This window comes from Lactuca serriola, chromosome 5, assembly GCF_051521515.1.
Source record: "Lactuca serriola cultivar US96UC23 chromosome 5, Lser_US96UC23_V15, whole genome shotgun sequence".
Classification (NCBI taxonomy): Eukaryota; Viridiplantae; Streptophyta; class Magnoliopsida; order Asterales; family Asteraceae; genus Lactuca; species Lactuca serriola.
This window is the reverse complement of record NC_136412.1, coordinates 185,108,418-185,124,690: the sequence shown is the minus strand read 5'-3', so window position 1 is coordinate 185,124,690 and position 16,273 is coordinate 185,108,418. Positions and strand designations below refer to the sequence as shown.

The 16,273-nt window shown below is 33.9% G+C and overlaps 1 non-coding gene across 1 annotated transcript; it reads right to left on the bottom strand.

Moving 5' to 3' along the window:
* Nucleotides 1–11,145: 11,145 nt before the first annotated feature.
* On the bottom strand, nucleotides 11,146–11,252 carry LOC145056005 (small nucleolar RNA R71). Its single transcript, XR_013685547.1, has one exon. It is a non-coding gene; the product is annotated as a small nucleolar RNA R71 (small nucleolar RNA).
* Between the last annotated feature and the right edge of the window lie 5,021 nt (nucleotides 11,253–16,273).

The following is a 16,273-nucleotide window of genomic DNA, read 5'->3' as shown; positions in this document are numbered from 1 at the left end:
GCCAAAGCTTCATAAAGCTTGAGGATTTATGTCAAAGAGGCCTAGAGGAGTCTAGATCTAAATCCATGTCCTTGTGACCAGCTCAAACTTAAGAATGACCCCCATTTTGCACCAAAATGGCCATAAAATTGTATAAGAAGAGATCTAAGGAACGGAAAGCCAAGGTAAATACTTTTTACCTCTGTAGTGACATAAGAACATGGTTTGGCATGCGGAATTAAATTTTTCACAATGAACATGGTGATTTGGGTGCTAAAAGATATATTCGATCATAGTAAATGAGTACAAAAAGGGATCTAGTTTAGAACTTCATAAATATCTCACTCACTAATCACTATGAACTACATCTCTCAAGCACACCTCTACAAGTGGTATGCACCTACCTTATATAGAGGTGTTTACATGTCTCTCTCTCACTCTCTAACTCTCATTAGTCATAAGGATAATGCACCACATGCAAGTGGGTTTACAAAAGTCAAACCATTTACAAAGTCATACATGGAGAACTTTGTACCCCAACATTCTCCCCCTCAAAGTTAGGAATGGATGACCCACTTCAAATCTTTAAAAACCGAGCAACTACGCGGTTCGAGCCTCAAAGGTGACACAAGTCGAAACGAACTTCAATCTTCAATTCTTCCATGATTCTTCAATTTGAGCTCTAGGATGTGAGACCATACAAACCGAGCATCAATGAATGATCACGTGCTTCTCAAACTCCAAATCGATCACCCTAAAGTTGAGCATAAAAACACACCCTACAAATCTTCAATAATTCCAAACCCATTTCGAAAATAAATCATTTCCGAACTTCCAATTGCATCATTTCGTAAGTTTCAAAACTTCAAGATCACTTCGGTCTTAAATCCGTGTAATATGAAAAATTCAAGTTCGAATTTCCATATAAATTTCTCCCCCTTTTTATAATCAAAATTTGATTATAAAACCTTCAAGGAAAGAGAATGTGCTCTATTTAGAATTTTTCGTGTCAAAACTCCCCCTTAACATGTGGCATAATCTTTGTGCTTCAATCCGAAAAAACCAAAAAATATTCAATTTTTTAACTTCATTCACGGATCGCCTTTGACAAAATTTCTCAAAAATGGGTTGAAATTGTCAATTTCAAAATTCTGCAGTGACCCGGTGCACCCAAAACAGCAAAATATGCAAAACTCTCCCCCTTTTCCAAATTTTGGTAAAAAACATCAATTTGCACAAACTGTAGGGGCCTAAAATGCATTTTCTTCAATTTTCAGCAAAAACATTCTTTTTTAGAATTTGGGTACGAACAACCAAACATTCGAAACCTCAGGGACTATTTTCGACAAATGTGCCCTTCTGTCTTCAAACATATGAAGAATACCCCCAATCATACGAAGCTTCAAACAATTTTCAAAGTTGGGTGAAAAGTGTCAAACATTCAAAACTTCAGTTAATTTTCGAAGTACCAAATATTCGAAGGTTCAGGGACTGAATTCGAAAATTTTCCATTTGACTTCAAGTCATACGAAAATTTTATCATACGAAGGGTATTTAAAACTTGTCAAATTGTCGAAACCAGAAGGACCATATCCGAAAATTTCCTTTTCCTTCTTCCCTACGTACACAATCACCGTTTTCCTTCGTACAAATCCCAAACATGATTGAATGAAACTGTATACCATCTTTAACAAATTCAAAGACTAACGAAGCCTCACTTATGAACAGTAACCACTTCGTTTGATTCACAAGCACAAAAAAAATTCCTTCGTTTCTTAATCATGTAAAGCCCTGGACATCAAAACAACTAACTGCAACCCATCGATCATATAACCAAGGCTTCGAAGCATTTACTTCTTGATATAATAGATCGACATTCAATTCTTCGAATCTTAACCTTTGTCTCATGTCGACTCCAAAATCACTGAAATCAAATCCCAATTTCTTCATTATCATTCAAGCACAATATATCAACATCTTCTATCAAAACCCACTTCGTACAAATACCCAGTTCCACAATCCATAGTCATTCACCTTTGAAATCACAAATCAAAGTTCGTCTTCTGTTTGTAATTGATCTCCGATATTAAGCTTCATTAATTGATACTCGAATATTGGCCATTAATTTCAGTTTATCACAAATCGATCTATTTCTTTCTAACGAAAATTTGATTTCGTTAAGTTGATTCACATAATTGAGTTATAATAGTGTTCGAATCCTTTCACCATTAGCAAGCCTTCCAACTTTCAACTTCAATCAAAAATGAAATCAAAATAATTTATGTTTGTTCTTAAACACTCTTTGACTTTCGAAAGTCAAACATTCAAAATCGATAAATATGAAAGCCATAATATTCAAAACAATTTCAGATCAAATCCAATACTTCTTGTTCTTCAACTGTTCTTCATTGATTTCAAGTGATCTTGGTTAATTTCATTCAAATCAAAAACTCAAATTTTCGATTTTTCAATTTTGACTTGATCATAATAGATTTCAGTGATTTAACATAGTATATTGAATCGATTCACAAGAACTGATTAGCAAGTACTTCAAATCGATTAACAGGAACGTGAAGTTGAAAATAAAACGTTAAGAACGAGACAAGAATGTCCGATGGTATAACTGGGTAAAGTAAGAAACGAAGATGAATGATAAACATCAGCGAATTTGGATCAAACATATTCAATGAATTTTGGGCTCAAACAGATACATGAATCGTAATTGAATATTAATTTTGGGCTCAAACAAATGAATCACCAATATGGCCTTCGAAATCAATTGTATAAGAACCAAATTTGTACATTGGGCTTTAACAAAATATATGAACAATAATAATTGGATGAATACTATGGAGACTTAATTTTAATCTTTGAAACATTTAACAAATCAAATAACAAACAATTGACATTTGAGAATCAAATCAAACAAACGAATATGAGATTGGATTGGGCTTGATCAACAAAAAAAATTTATTTGATCATAACAAGTGGGTTTTTCAAGAAAAATTTGATCCAACGAGTCAAGCGATCATGAATCAAAAACACAACTCACGATTTCAATGAAATTAAGATAGATCATAGAGAGACTCACCAAAAATTGCTTCAATGGTGACAAAAGTTGCTAAACCGAGAATCCTTCTTCAAAAATCACTTTGATCTTGAAGACCCGCTCTGATACCAATTGTAGCGACATAAGAACATGGTTTGGCATGCAGAATTAAATTTTTCACAATGAACATGGTGATTTGGGTGCTAAAAGATATATTTGATCATAGTAAATGAGTACAAAAAGGGATCTAGTCCAGAACTTCATAAATATCCCACTCACTAATCACTATGAACTACATCTCTTAAGCACAACTCTACAAGTGGTATAAACCCACCTTATATAGAGGTGTTTATATGTCTCTCTCTCACTCTCTAACTCTCATTAGTCATAAGGCTAATGCACCACATGCAAGTGGGTTTCCATTTACAAAGTCATACATGGAGAACTTTGTACCCCAACAACCTCCAAATGAATGCCAACACGATGTAGATGCTGGATCTATAAGCTTCTTCCCATTCCAAGTCTCCAAATCTTCAAGCCTTTTTCAAGAAATGCACCAAACACACACTTTTAGCCACACACACACACACACACACTCAAATAGGCTTTAGTTCATTTAGGGTTTGCTCTATTGACGTGAAAGTGGCAAGGGTGGCTGGGGGAAAGGACTTAAGGTCCTTTAAATCCAGTGCAAACCCTAAAAATTAGGTTTTTTTTCATAATCAGCTCCAACTCGTCGAGTTGGGTCCTCAAACTCGTCAGGTAGGTTCTCCAAATACGCGATCCCTTATTGTTTATACATGACGAGTTGGGACCTCCAACTCGTCGAATAGACTTCCAAAAATGCACAAATCCCTAAATTTCATTCCTAGAAATTAGGATGTTACATTGTTTGAACTTTTAAGATATATATCTATTAGTCTTGATGGGTTCGAACACACATACACATATATTGTCCGATTAAGGTGTATACGCTTAAGAAGTCTAGTTAGAGACTTATAGAAGCATCACATAACAAAATTTTGTACTTTAATAAGAAAATCAAGAGTATTGCTTTCTAGAAGTCCAGTTGATTTTTTGGTACATGTCAAAGCTAGTGGGAGCGTAATTGTTTTGCTAGTATTGCATGTTGACAATATTGTTTGTAGGGAACAAAGTTTTCAATTTGCAAATTTCAATGTTTGGGAATTGTTTTCCTAGGGTAGACTTAAAGGAAAGGGAACTTATACTTCATTTCCAATCTAAAGGTTTAGATCATAAAGTATCATAGGACTTAGTCAAAGACATATATGAATATCATGTAGAAATGTTTTAAGATAAGACATTCGATATATAGAAATATTATAGCAAGAGATTAAACATATATCAAATCCTATGCGAGAGATAATGAATCGAATCTCATATGATTTGAATATAGGATCGATTACATATGCTATAATATTCACTTATTCTAATTTTTCAAATGGTTTGGGAGTTGTGAGAAAAGGACTAGAACTTTAATTGATTAGAGTTATTAAACAAATTGTCAAGAACACTTTAAGGTTTAGTAAAGACCGGTTGCTTATGGATAGTTAGAAGTATCATATTATTTAGGATGGACCATAGTGACACGTTTCTGGATTGAGATGATTCTTGGTCAAAATTGATGGTCGTATAGAAATATAGAAATGTTTCCATAATGGAAGAAGCATGTAAAATCTACATGTGAGCTGGAAACTTTAATGCAAGAGAAGTATTCATGGAGTGTACCTTGAAATTGAGACTTCATTTTCATGAAATTGTTTGTAGTAACAAATTTCTTGTGGAATAATCTGTAATATCGAAGACTCAGTCTTTGACACATTGGAATCTAGATACCGCAAGGGATCAATGCATGTAAAGTTGAAATTCCATCACATATTGGATAATGATAAGAATTTGCAATTATGAAATGAGCATCATTGGAATAATGTCCAGTAGATCTGTTCACAAAGGAATGAGCTTAGAGAGGCATAGTATGGATGTTAATAATATAGTATGAATGATGTTTAATTCAAGTGGTTAGTTGATTACTCGATACATTATACAATGAATAAAGTCGTAATTCTTATGGTGATTAAATAATAGAGATTATTTACATTCAACAGATTTGAGACCATACTTAATTAATTTTCAACAGATTTGAGACCATACTTAATTAATTTATTGTTATGTTTTACTTTGCATGTTTTACTTCCTGAATGATTTGATTATTCGAAATTCCACAGTCGCTCATACTTTTGAAAGTAAGTAGTAAATTATGACTATGATGAATCGAATTGTAAATTGTTTATAGGGATTAGACATTGCAATAATATTGTTAAAATCTTCATGAGTACTTATAAAAATATAGATTTTAAGTATTGGATAAACCCACGCTCTACGAATTACTTCATGGATTCTATCACGAGTAATTGTGAGACGATAATATCTTGTATTATTAATACGATGATATATGAGTTGTATTTTACAATCATTTGTGCATTGGTATTGCAAAAATGCATCAGTAACGTGATGTCATAAAATGTAGTGACATGCATAATTTGGTGAGTAAAAGATACAAGCATATAACTTAGTTTATTTGTTTCTTTTTCCTTAACAGGAAAAGCGATAGCTTTGAGCCCCTCATGCATTTGTTGTCGACATCTTAAGTGCTTGGCCAAGCCAAGACTGAATTGATGTAATCAATTAGTAGTGTGAATTCAGTCTTCATAAATTAGGAATTGAGAAACATAATCTTGGACTATGAAATTGATTATGATAAATGTCTCATTTCCATTCGATATCTTGAACTGGGAAGGAATATTTGATCACTTATATTAGGGACAATGTTTGATTGGATTAAAGTCTAGCAGTGGCTTTAGAAAGCACTCATTGCTGTTTGGTTATACTTTCAATTGTAGTTATCAATTAATCCAAGTGAGAGACTGTTCAATTAAGGCGTCTAAGCTCATAACTAAATTGGTATAAACTTGAAAATAGAAACAAAGTCCTTTTAGGGGAACCCTCATAACCAAAAATAGCTACAAATGATATTAGGAGAGAGAGAGAGAGAGAGAAATGGTTTGCTAATATATTATGTGATTAATATATTAATTGAAAATAAATAATTGATCTGCTAATTTGTAAATTGATTAATAAATCAACATGAGATCAGTAGTGAAATAATTGATTGTTTAATTTATATAGTTAATAATTTAATAAGAAATCAATTAGAATTAATTATTTATTAATCAAAATTAATCTGGAATAAATTTGGGATTAATTGGAAATAATTAAAATTGCAAAAGGTGGATTGGAATTTTTCAATAGCTAAACAAAAGAAACAATTTTAGAACCCTCCATGGCATAGACGGTTTTGGAAGGGATTTAAGGTTTTTTGAAGCCTCCTAGATGCAGATAAGGAAATGATTTGAATTAGGTTTAAATCTATTGTTTAACTCATTCAAATCTAGCTTTGCCTGCAAGTTACCTAAACTATAAATAGGACCCCTTGACTCATTATTTTCGTTCATGACATTCCTAAAAAGTAGAGGAATGAAATTTCTGTCTCCTCCCTGTCTTTACTCATCATTCTAAGGTTTATAGGGTTTTGGGTACAAACCATTAGAGGCACTAAACTTTTGGTGCTTGCCTGCCAACGTTTTCAAGAAGGATATTGGTGTGATTATTTACTACAATAATCAATAGGTATGTTACCGTAATCCTATGTATATTTTGTTTATAGTAGGTTAAGATTAGGGTTATTGATGTTTATAGTTCATTGCTATTAATAGAAAAGACATAGATCCAAATAGGTTGCATGTGAACTTAAGTGTTAAGTTATTTTCCGCCTCAAGAAAATATTTGTAACCTATAAAACTCATCAGCTTTCGCAAGACAACTCGAACCTAGCCAAGGGTTCTTCCCCTTAGACCCTGCAAGGGGCTACCACCCCTTACACCCTGCTTCAAGGGGCACTGCTGTAACGTTTGGTTTCTTTTAAATAGATCAACTAACACTTAATGAAATCAAATATGGGGGTGTTTGGAGAAAACCATATGCCACAAAGTGGCGTAGTGACGCCAACAACATAACAAGGTTAATATGAACATGTTGATTTGGTGGGCTCCATGATGTAGCAACCGTTGCAGCCCAAACCCATAATTTTTAGGGTTCTCTTATATATAAACACCTTAACTCCCATTTTAGGTCATATTCTTCATCCTTCATCTCCACACCTTGAAACCCTAGCCTCATTTCCATGAGTTTGAGCTTGGTCGCTTTATCTTGAAGTAGTTACCTTGATTTAGTGGAGCTTGTGAAGGAAATAAGTCCATCTTAGTGCAAGAAGAAAAACAGAAATCCTATATCCATCATATTCTTTAAGTTTTTGAATTATTATGTGTATAAAGCTTCAACCTTTACTTCTAGTTTGTTAAGTCTAGCTTTTTCTCCAGTTTATGATTTTGGTCCCTTCTTGGTGGTGTGCTTAGACTTAATATGAATCTAGCCCCTTTTTAAGCATTAAGGTTTATTTTATGGACCTTTTCTTGTTGTAAAGTTAGAAGCTTGGTCTTGTCCTTATATCCAAGCATGCTTTATGAAGAATTTATGACATTTTGGACTTAGGATTTAAGATCTTGCATGGGGATGAGGTATTAATGGATAAAGTTTGAAACTTTATCCATTAAGTCAATAAAAGGAAGTAGATATGGGAGTATGAACATTGATCTGTAGGGATTAAGTCCTAAATGAGAAGAAATGACATTCTGCCAGCGACAATGATTATTTGATACTTTGATTCAACAGATTATTTGATACTCTAATTCTATGGATTTGATTTGAAAAAGATGGTTGATTATTTTTGGTTCTATGAGTTTTTTTAATAAAATGCAAATTATTATCATGGATTTTGCGATGTTACAAGTTGGTTTCAGAACCCTAGTTTGAGAGAATGGGATGAACACTTATGTGATTCCAACTCAAACTAAGGATCGACAAAAATTTTTTAAATAACTAAAGGAGAAGATGTGATGCGTACAATCAGTCAGAGCTCAAGAAAATTTATTAACCAAGATACCCACACTTGTTTTATATGTATTGGTGATATGTTAGAAATGCATGCTAGATGTTAGAATAAGGATCTACTCATGGTTGCATGCTAGAATGCCTACTAAGAGAGATGACTATTAGCGGAGATGCCTATTAGGGAAGATGGTTATTGATGCCTTGTTTCCTGTAGAGTTCTATTATTCGAATACTACTTGATTTGTGTTTTGTAGGGCTTATATAGACACGTGTTAACTATTACATGAATATGTTAAGTTACACACTAGAAAGGTTAAATGGTTTTAGAATAACTGATTCGTCCCCATTGCACAACTCTTCTGATTCCAACCATTGTAAGGAAGGATCTTTTGGTTAAAATATTATTTAAGTTTTGTTGCATGTATTTGCATTCATGAAGTAGTTAGATGACATTAGTAGGAGTGTTTTTGTAGCTTATGACAGGGTGAGGTGGGAATCCTAAGAGAGCAAAAGAAGTGCTTTAGTGCAGGTAGTATGTTGATTAGCGGGTATTGGGAGTATTATTATCATTAGTTGACTTAGTGGACTCAGGATGATTCTTGAGGAAAGTATAGATAGGCGTGGTAGGAAGTATTGGGCCCGTACTATTGAAATCACAGGATGTGTACTTAAATCAAGGAAAATCGTCATTGGGAATCTAAGAAGATGGTAGAGGATTGATGTGCGGGTTCATGATTAGTGGGTAACTGTGATGGATTAATAATGACACTTTGGTTATGATATGGTAGTTAGTCTTGTTTAATAGGATGCCGATGTCTGGACGGGAGGCAGAGTCCTCCGAGATTAATGCAAAAAAGGTAAGAGTACATGATTGAATTACTAATGAGATTTCACAAATTTTATTGGAAGAGTTTTGAGGTATCATTGGTCGAATCATGGACAGACTGATTGTCAGGTTCGAGGAAGGAACTGCAGTCATTAGAAATATGGAGGAGATTGCTAAGGTTAACTAGGGGAAGAGATCTTGATGTGTAATATGTGCATATTTAATGATATATTTCATGCATTATTTTAATACTTTTAGCTATATTTATGATTATTATAGAACCAAAGGTACTTGATTTGTTTAAATATGTTTTGTAGCAACGAAGACATGCTAGGGATCAAAACAAAGCTATTGCGGTGATGGAAGCAGAAAAATGGATAAAAATCAAAGAAGACTTAAAACTAGAAGACCACGTCACGGTTGTATCAACACGACGTGGTGATTGGAGAAATCCTAAATGAATAATAACTTGATTACATGTTTTTATTGAAGACCACGTCGTGGTGGCGGTCAACCTCGATATGCTGGGATAGATTTGGGAGTTATAAATATTACGATTATTCTCTCAAACCTAACGAATGATTGGTGTTCTATTTGACTTTTGGAGACCATAGAAGTGCTGGAACACACTAGAAGCTTAGATTTCGATTAAGGTTTAGCGTTTGAAGAGATATGAGGCAATATTACTTCTTAATATTTATTTACTCTGTTATGATTTTCATGGTGAACTTAGTTTTTAAGAGTTTGTTTCCAGATATCATGGGCTAAAAACTCTAACTTCTGTTTAGAGTAGATGATCATTATGACTATATGTTGATTTATTGGATTTTTAGATTGTTGCTAGTTTCTTATTTGTTACGATAGTTTGTTAAAGATCCTTTTTGTGTTAATGATAACTATTTCTTCTATTTATTTCTGAGTTTTTCTTAATTGGATGATCTTTCTTATTCGGTAAACTTGAATCTTATTAATTTGTGACCATAAAATTTGTAAGACTAGTGTGTTGATCATAAACCTAGGGTTAAATAATAGAATAGGTAAATTAACGTGGAAGCTAATATGTGATGATCATTCATATATTGAATTGATGTTATTATCCAATAACGTCAATCATAGTTTAAGTCTAGCATAACTCGAATTGAATACCAGTAATCTTATTTGTTTATTCACCTGATCAATGCATGAATGGATTAGTTTTACTAAAGGATTATTATTTTGATCATAAAGTTTAGTTAATTTTGGAATTGGTAAGCAACAGTGAATTTAATCCATTGCACTTATCCAGGAAATCAACCATAGGATTGTTATGAATCGAATCTAAACGGATGTCTCTTTAATATCCCATTTTAATCCTTAATTTGAATTGCTGTTGTTAGTTTAATTGCTTTTGGTAACTAAGTTTCTAGACTTGCAAAACTAGAAAAACCATTTACTTAATTAATTGTTTGAATTAGTTAACATTTAGTAGTATTTAGCTGATATTTCCATTCCTCGTGTTTGATACCCTACTTACCTGAACTATCCTGCTATTCGATCAGATGCACTCCATACCATCTATTAGTTAGTCTAGATTAGTTGGTTTATTACTTAGTACAAAAAATAAATATCAAATTTTTGGTGTCGATGTCATGGAACAGTTCAAATTTTAGTTAATTATTATCTACTATTAGTTTTCGATTCTTTGTGTGAGATTTATTTCACATAAAGTTTAAAAATTTCTTTTTTTAATTTTTGTTTTTATTGTGTAACCACGACGTGGCGGGTTCTCACCACGACGTGGTTAATGTCCTGATAGTTTTCGTTGATTAGTTTTTGTTTATTAGTTTTTGTTCCTTTTTTATGCCTTGGTTTTATTTTTATTACAGTTATTTTTCAAGATGACGAATATCACGCAAATGAAGATGGGCACATACAAGAAGAAAGCGTGTAATGATCTAGGATTAGGACTTGCTCCACTAGAAGTTCCAGTTGAAACAAAATTCGAGCTCAAAGGCCTTATTTTAGGGATGCTCAAGGACATTCATTTTTCGGAAAAGATTATGAAGATGCATTTAATCACATCGAAGATGTCAAGGCCATTGCCAATTACTTGAATGTTCCAAATGTCCCGTGAGAAGTAGTTTTTCTTAGAATGCTTCCAGTAACCTTCATGGGAGATGCAAAAAAATTTGGTTAAAATCCCTTGCACCTAGAGTAATTACTACTTGGATGAATCTATGCAAAGCGTTCATTGACAAAATTCAGTTCACCATCAAAAATATCCAAGCTCAAGAAGAGGATAGCAAATTTCTAACAATACGATGGTGAGTCCTTGTTTGAATCATGGGAGAGGTATAAAGGCATGCTTAGGAATTACCCCCAATATGATCTAAATGTGCAACAAGAAGCGGCTATTTTATACGATGGGGTGAATGTTACAACAAGAAAACACCTTGACTTTCAAGGACCAATGAAAAATAAAGAACCGGGTACTATTAAGGAGTTGATCAATGAATTTTCAAAACATTCACGCGAATATCATACACCACGAGAAGACGTTACAAGATTAAGAGGAAATTTAGATAGAGGAAATGAACACATGGCAGCAATTTTGGAAAAATTAGAATCAATTGACAGGAGGTTGACTAAGATGGATAAATCCATCCACTCAATTCGGGTTGGATGTGATAGTTGTGGCAGTCCTCATTTTACATAGCATTGTGACCTTGACGAGGATGGAAATCGGAGATTTCAAGCGCGCGATTATATTGGAGATAGATACGATGAGAATTGGAAGAAGCCTGAGAAGAATGATTTTTAAGATGAAACGTCCCAAAATTATGAGGTAAAAATTTCATTTAATTCAACCAAAACATTAATTATCTTTAAGCCAAACATTCATTATCCTTGTTCTAAATATTCAAAAGTACTTTATAGGGAAAAAATTATTAGTGTACAATCCCAAAATCATCATAATGCAGAAACATGGGGGGATGCTCTGCAATCAAACCGGGCCCTTCCCTTTCGAACCAGAAGTACCTGAAACCATAACCATAAAAACCGTAAGCATAAAGCTTAGTGAGTTTCCCTAAATACCACATACCATACATACATATAGTCAAGGATATATGGGTGCTTGCAATCCCATTCAGTTTATTTTAACTGGTTATAAGGTCTATTTCACCCCTATCACTATCATACATATCAAACATATAGCGGGCCCCGTCCGACATCGAGCCCCGTTCGGTATATAGATCTACCATTCATCAGGTGCCGCCTGGTATGCATATAAACATATAAGCATATAATCACACAAACACATGCGATAATCACAAAGATAATAGAATACACTACAGTTATCGGGCCCCGACCGACATCGTGCCTTGCTCGGTAAGCATACAAGCACATAACACATGTAAGAGTCAAGTAGACATCTAACATCCTAACATAATAAACCACGGGTTGGCATTGGTGCCTTCAACCCGCTAACACAGTGAGGAAACTCACCTCACGCTGCTGAATATCACCGATAACATCTCATACTGTCGATTCGGAAATCCCTTCCTTAACATAAATAAAATAATGCTAAATAAATAATTGGTTCTCAACCCTTAACTGGAAACCTAGACCAATTGCCCAAAACTCCAAAAGTAAAATGGACCAACAAGGCCCAATCCTCAAAAGACCAAGCATGGCCTAATACCAAAAATTGCCAAGACCAAAAATCCATCCGCTGATTATGTGGGGCGTACTCAATTCGTACGCTTAACCTACTCCCTCAAGATCCAATTCGTGTAATGTACGAGCTAGGTATGCCCAACGTACTCCCCAGTTCACCAAATCACTTCATTGAGCACTTATCCTGGCAAGAGCTTAAGCCAAACTCTCCAGCTTGATTCTAAAGCATAACTGATCCCATAAAGTTGGCAACTTTACACTAATCCATGGCTTAAAGGGACACAAAAGTTCAAAAAGATCTTAATAAAGGTCTTAATGCTTGAATGGACTAAAATATTCCATAAAGTTGACATTTTTATGAACATGTGGACTAAATGGATCCAAGATCTTGCATTGATAGCTTCTGGAGTAGATTTAAAGCTCACCTATAACTCAAAAGCTCAAAAAGTGCATAAAATACACCATAAGCTAGATCTAACACTAAAGACCATCAAGGTAAGAGCTTTTTACCTCAAAATGCATCCAAATGAGAAGAAGATCTTGGATCTATGTAACACCCATAAAAATCACAACAAATTTAAGCTTTTTTAAAACCAGCCCAAATTCACAAATTGTTATCAAACATAGTTTTCAAAACATTTTCGAACATCAAAGTCTCCCAAAATCATGAGTCATAAGCAAGAGAATGTGTACAGTCATTCCTTCGCCTTCTTGCAGTCATCCGAAGTACCTGAAACATAAACCAAAACTTTAATCCAACGCTTAGTGAGATCCCCCAAAGTACCAACACATAAACATATAACATATACAACAACAGCATGTCAGGTCCAATCAACCATTGCATTGGAATGTCAATGTATTATGTGTGACAACCTGAAATTTTCTATCCTGTACAGTCAAACACTTCATTGAAAGTCAAACTCATTTCTGCTGCCTCTTAGCGCGTTTGGTGTCTGTTTGAGCATTCTGAGCTTTAATCTTTCAAGAGGTAAACATAGGACGTATAGTCCAGGGCATATTGTGCATCATAGAAGTCTCAAAACTCCAAAAGTTTGGAGTTTACGGCCCAACATGGAGTTTACAGCTGTAAACTCCATGAAGTATATATATAGCACTTAGCCATTTTTCCTTCATTTCTTCCATTTTAAGCTAGAGAAAACCCGACTTCTCTCCCAAGGATCTTCAAGTTTTCTTCCCAATCTTCACATATGTAAGTAGTTCTATCCTAGAGTATATTAAGCCTTGTTACACTTCCTTACATCAAGAAATCACACAAGAAACATCAAGAACAAGGTGTTTACGGTCTAAGGTGTTCTTGGGCCGTAAACCCTAAAATGGGTGCCATAGTGTGCCCTAGTCCCTTCTAAGCCTTGGAAACTAGCATAAATCCTTTCCTTGATGAGATTAGCACTTGAAAACACCAAAAACCCTCCAAGAACATGAGTCTACGGTTTGAGAATCTCCCAAAACCATAAACACCCCCAAAGGGTGTTTTGGAGACCCAATTGAGAGTTTACGGCTAGGAGTAAACTCCCCTGGGCCATAAACTCCAACAAGCATGGTCTATGGACCATAAGCTCCCTTATAAGGCCTTGCACTCCTTTGTTGCAACCCAATGGCTTCCTAACACTTTGACCAAAGTGTTTTCCTCACGTTAGGATATTTATACAGGTCTAATTAGTGCTATAATCACTAATTATATATATATATATATATATATATATATATATATATATATATATATATATATATATATATATATATATATACATATGTCTTCATATGTCATTAGGATCATTGTGTGTGTCTAAGTCTTCATTTGACACCAAGCACTTGTCCGACACTTCCATCCGATCCAATCACTGTAGGTGAGCTCATACCCCTTAATTAACCTTTTAAATGTTTCTAAATGTTTATAAATGCTTTATGGGGGGGGGGGGGGATACAAGTTGAATCATGCTAGTTGTTATATCAATCACATGTGATTAATAACTAACATGTAAATGGATTTACTATACGTTAACTGTTTTACCAAACATATTTCTTCAAATGACTTTCTTAAACGTTTTTACATGTTGAAAACTCTTTATCAAACTGTCTTACATACTTTAAGTTTCCTTTCAAACTATGTTACAAATGTGCTTCAAACAAAGGTTTTCCGTATACTTAAACCGTCTTATTAAACAAAATAGTTTCAAATCGTTTTATAAACTAACATCAAGTCATCGTTTGTTAGTATTAAACTTTTCAAAGGTTTTACAAAACTTCTTTTACGCTTTTATATTGTCAAATGCATGCCTAGATATGTATAGTTATATATATATATATATATATATATATATATATATATATATATATATAATATTTAAAGGACTTAGGACGGCTAGCTCGCTTTATTTCCTTTTTCTCGTTGGGATGTGGCTTTAGGGCATCGGTTACTCGTCCGAATGTCGTCTGAATATTAGTTATATATCACGTATACATATATAGACATAAAAGTTCCTCCAGTCAGTCCAGTACCTTTGGGTAGCAAAGGTATACTTCCGGTTTAACTCGTACATTACTAGTAACTATAATAGGTATAGTTAGGAGATACTACTTACAATTCCAAGTACAAGGAATCACACAAGAGTCAGTTCATTCATAAGTCTATACTAATACTTTACATGTTATTTACATAGATACGCTTACATGAGTACGTTTACCTAGATACACATATATGAGTATGTTTACATAGATACGCTTACATGAGTATGTTTACATAGATAGGCTTACATGAGTACGTTTACATAGATACGCTGACATGAGTACGTTTACATAGATATAATACGTTACATAGATACGCTTACATGAATACGTTTACATAGATACACTTACATGATCACATTTACATTAATACGTTTAATAGATACTATTACATAGAATCTGTTTCAAACGTTTCGGGACTTACCATTCCATACCCAAAGCTGTTAGCTACAATAGGGAAAAAGAGCATCGACGGGTGTCTACGGTTGTACTGTTCGGCGAGTTTCCACGCCGTGATTATCCTAGTGCAAAAGGATACTTTTATTTAGTTATTATATTATTTTCCTTCCTTTACTTTGTGACACATTCACATGAACGATGAGGTAGGATATATTTCATATATAGATAAACTATTTTTCTTATTACCTTTATATTGTGACTCATACACGTAAACGACGAGGTAGACTATAAATTGTATAATAATAGTTAAACAAGGGAAAAACCGTCACATCTACAGTGATGCTTACTTTCAAAATAGTCAGATCTTGGTAGAAGACTACTTTTTATACTAGTAGGAAATATGGGATTTTCTAGGGTTTTCAAATGTTTACGATTACTTACAAACATTTTCATACTTATACAAAGTTTTCTCCAAATGTTTAAAGTCTTTACTTTACAGTTTTACAAATCAAAGATACATTAATACTTATGAATTCACCAGCTTTATTGCTGATACTCGCTTTCAAAATAACTTGTATTCTCAGGGCACAAATAGACAAGTATGACTACCAGGTTTTGTGAAGACGGAGCAGTCGAGACTCGTCTTTTATTTTGAACATTCATTATGTTGTCTTATAATATGAAAGAACACACTTGTAATTAAAATTATACTATTAATGCAATGGATGATGTTGTTGCTTTTTTACTACTTTACATTGTTGTGATACATTACATGACGTCCTCCGCCCCATAACGTTTCCTCCGTTCTT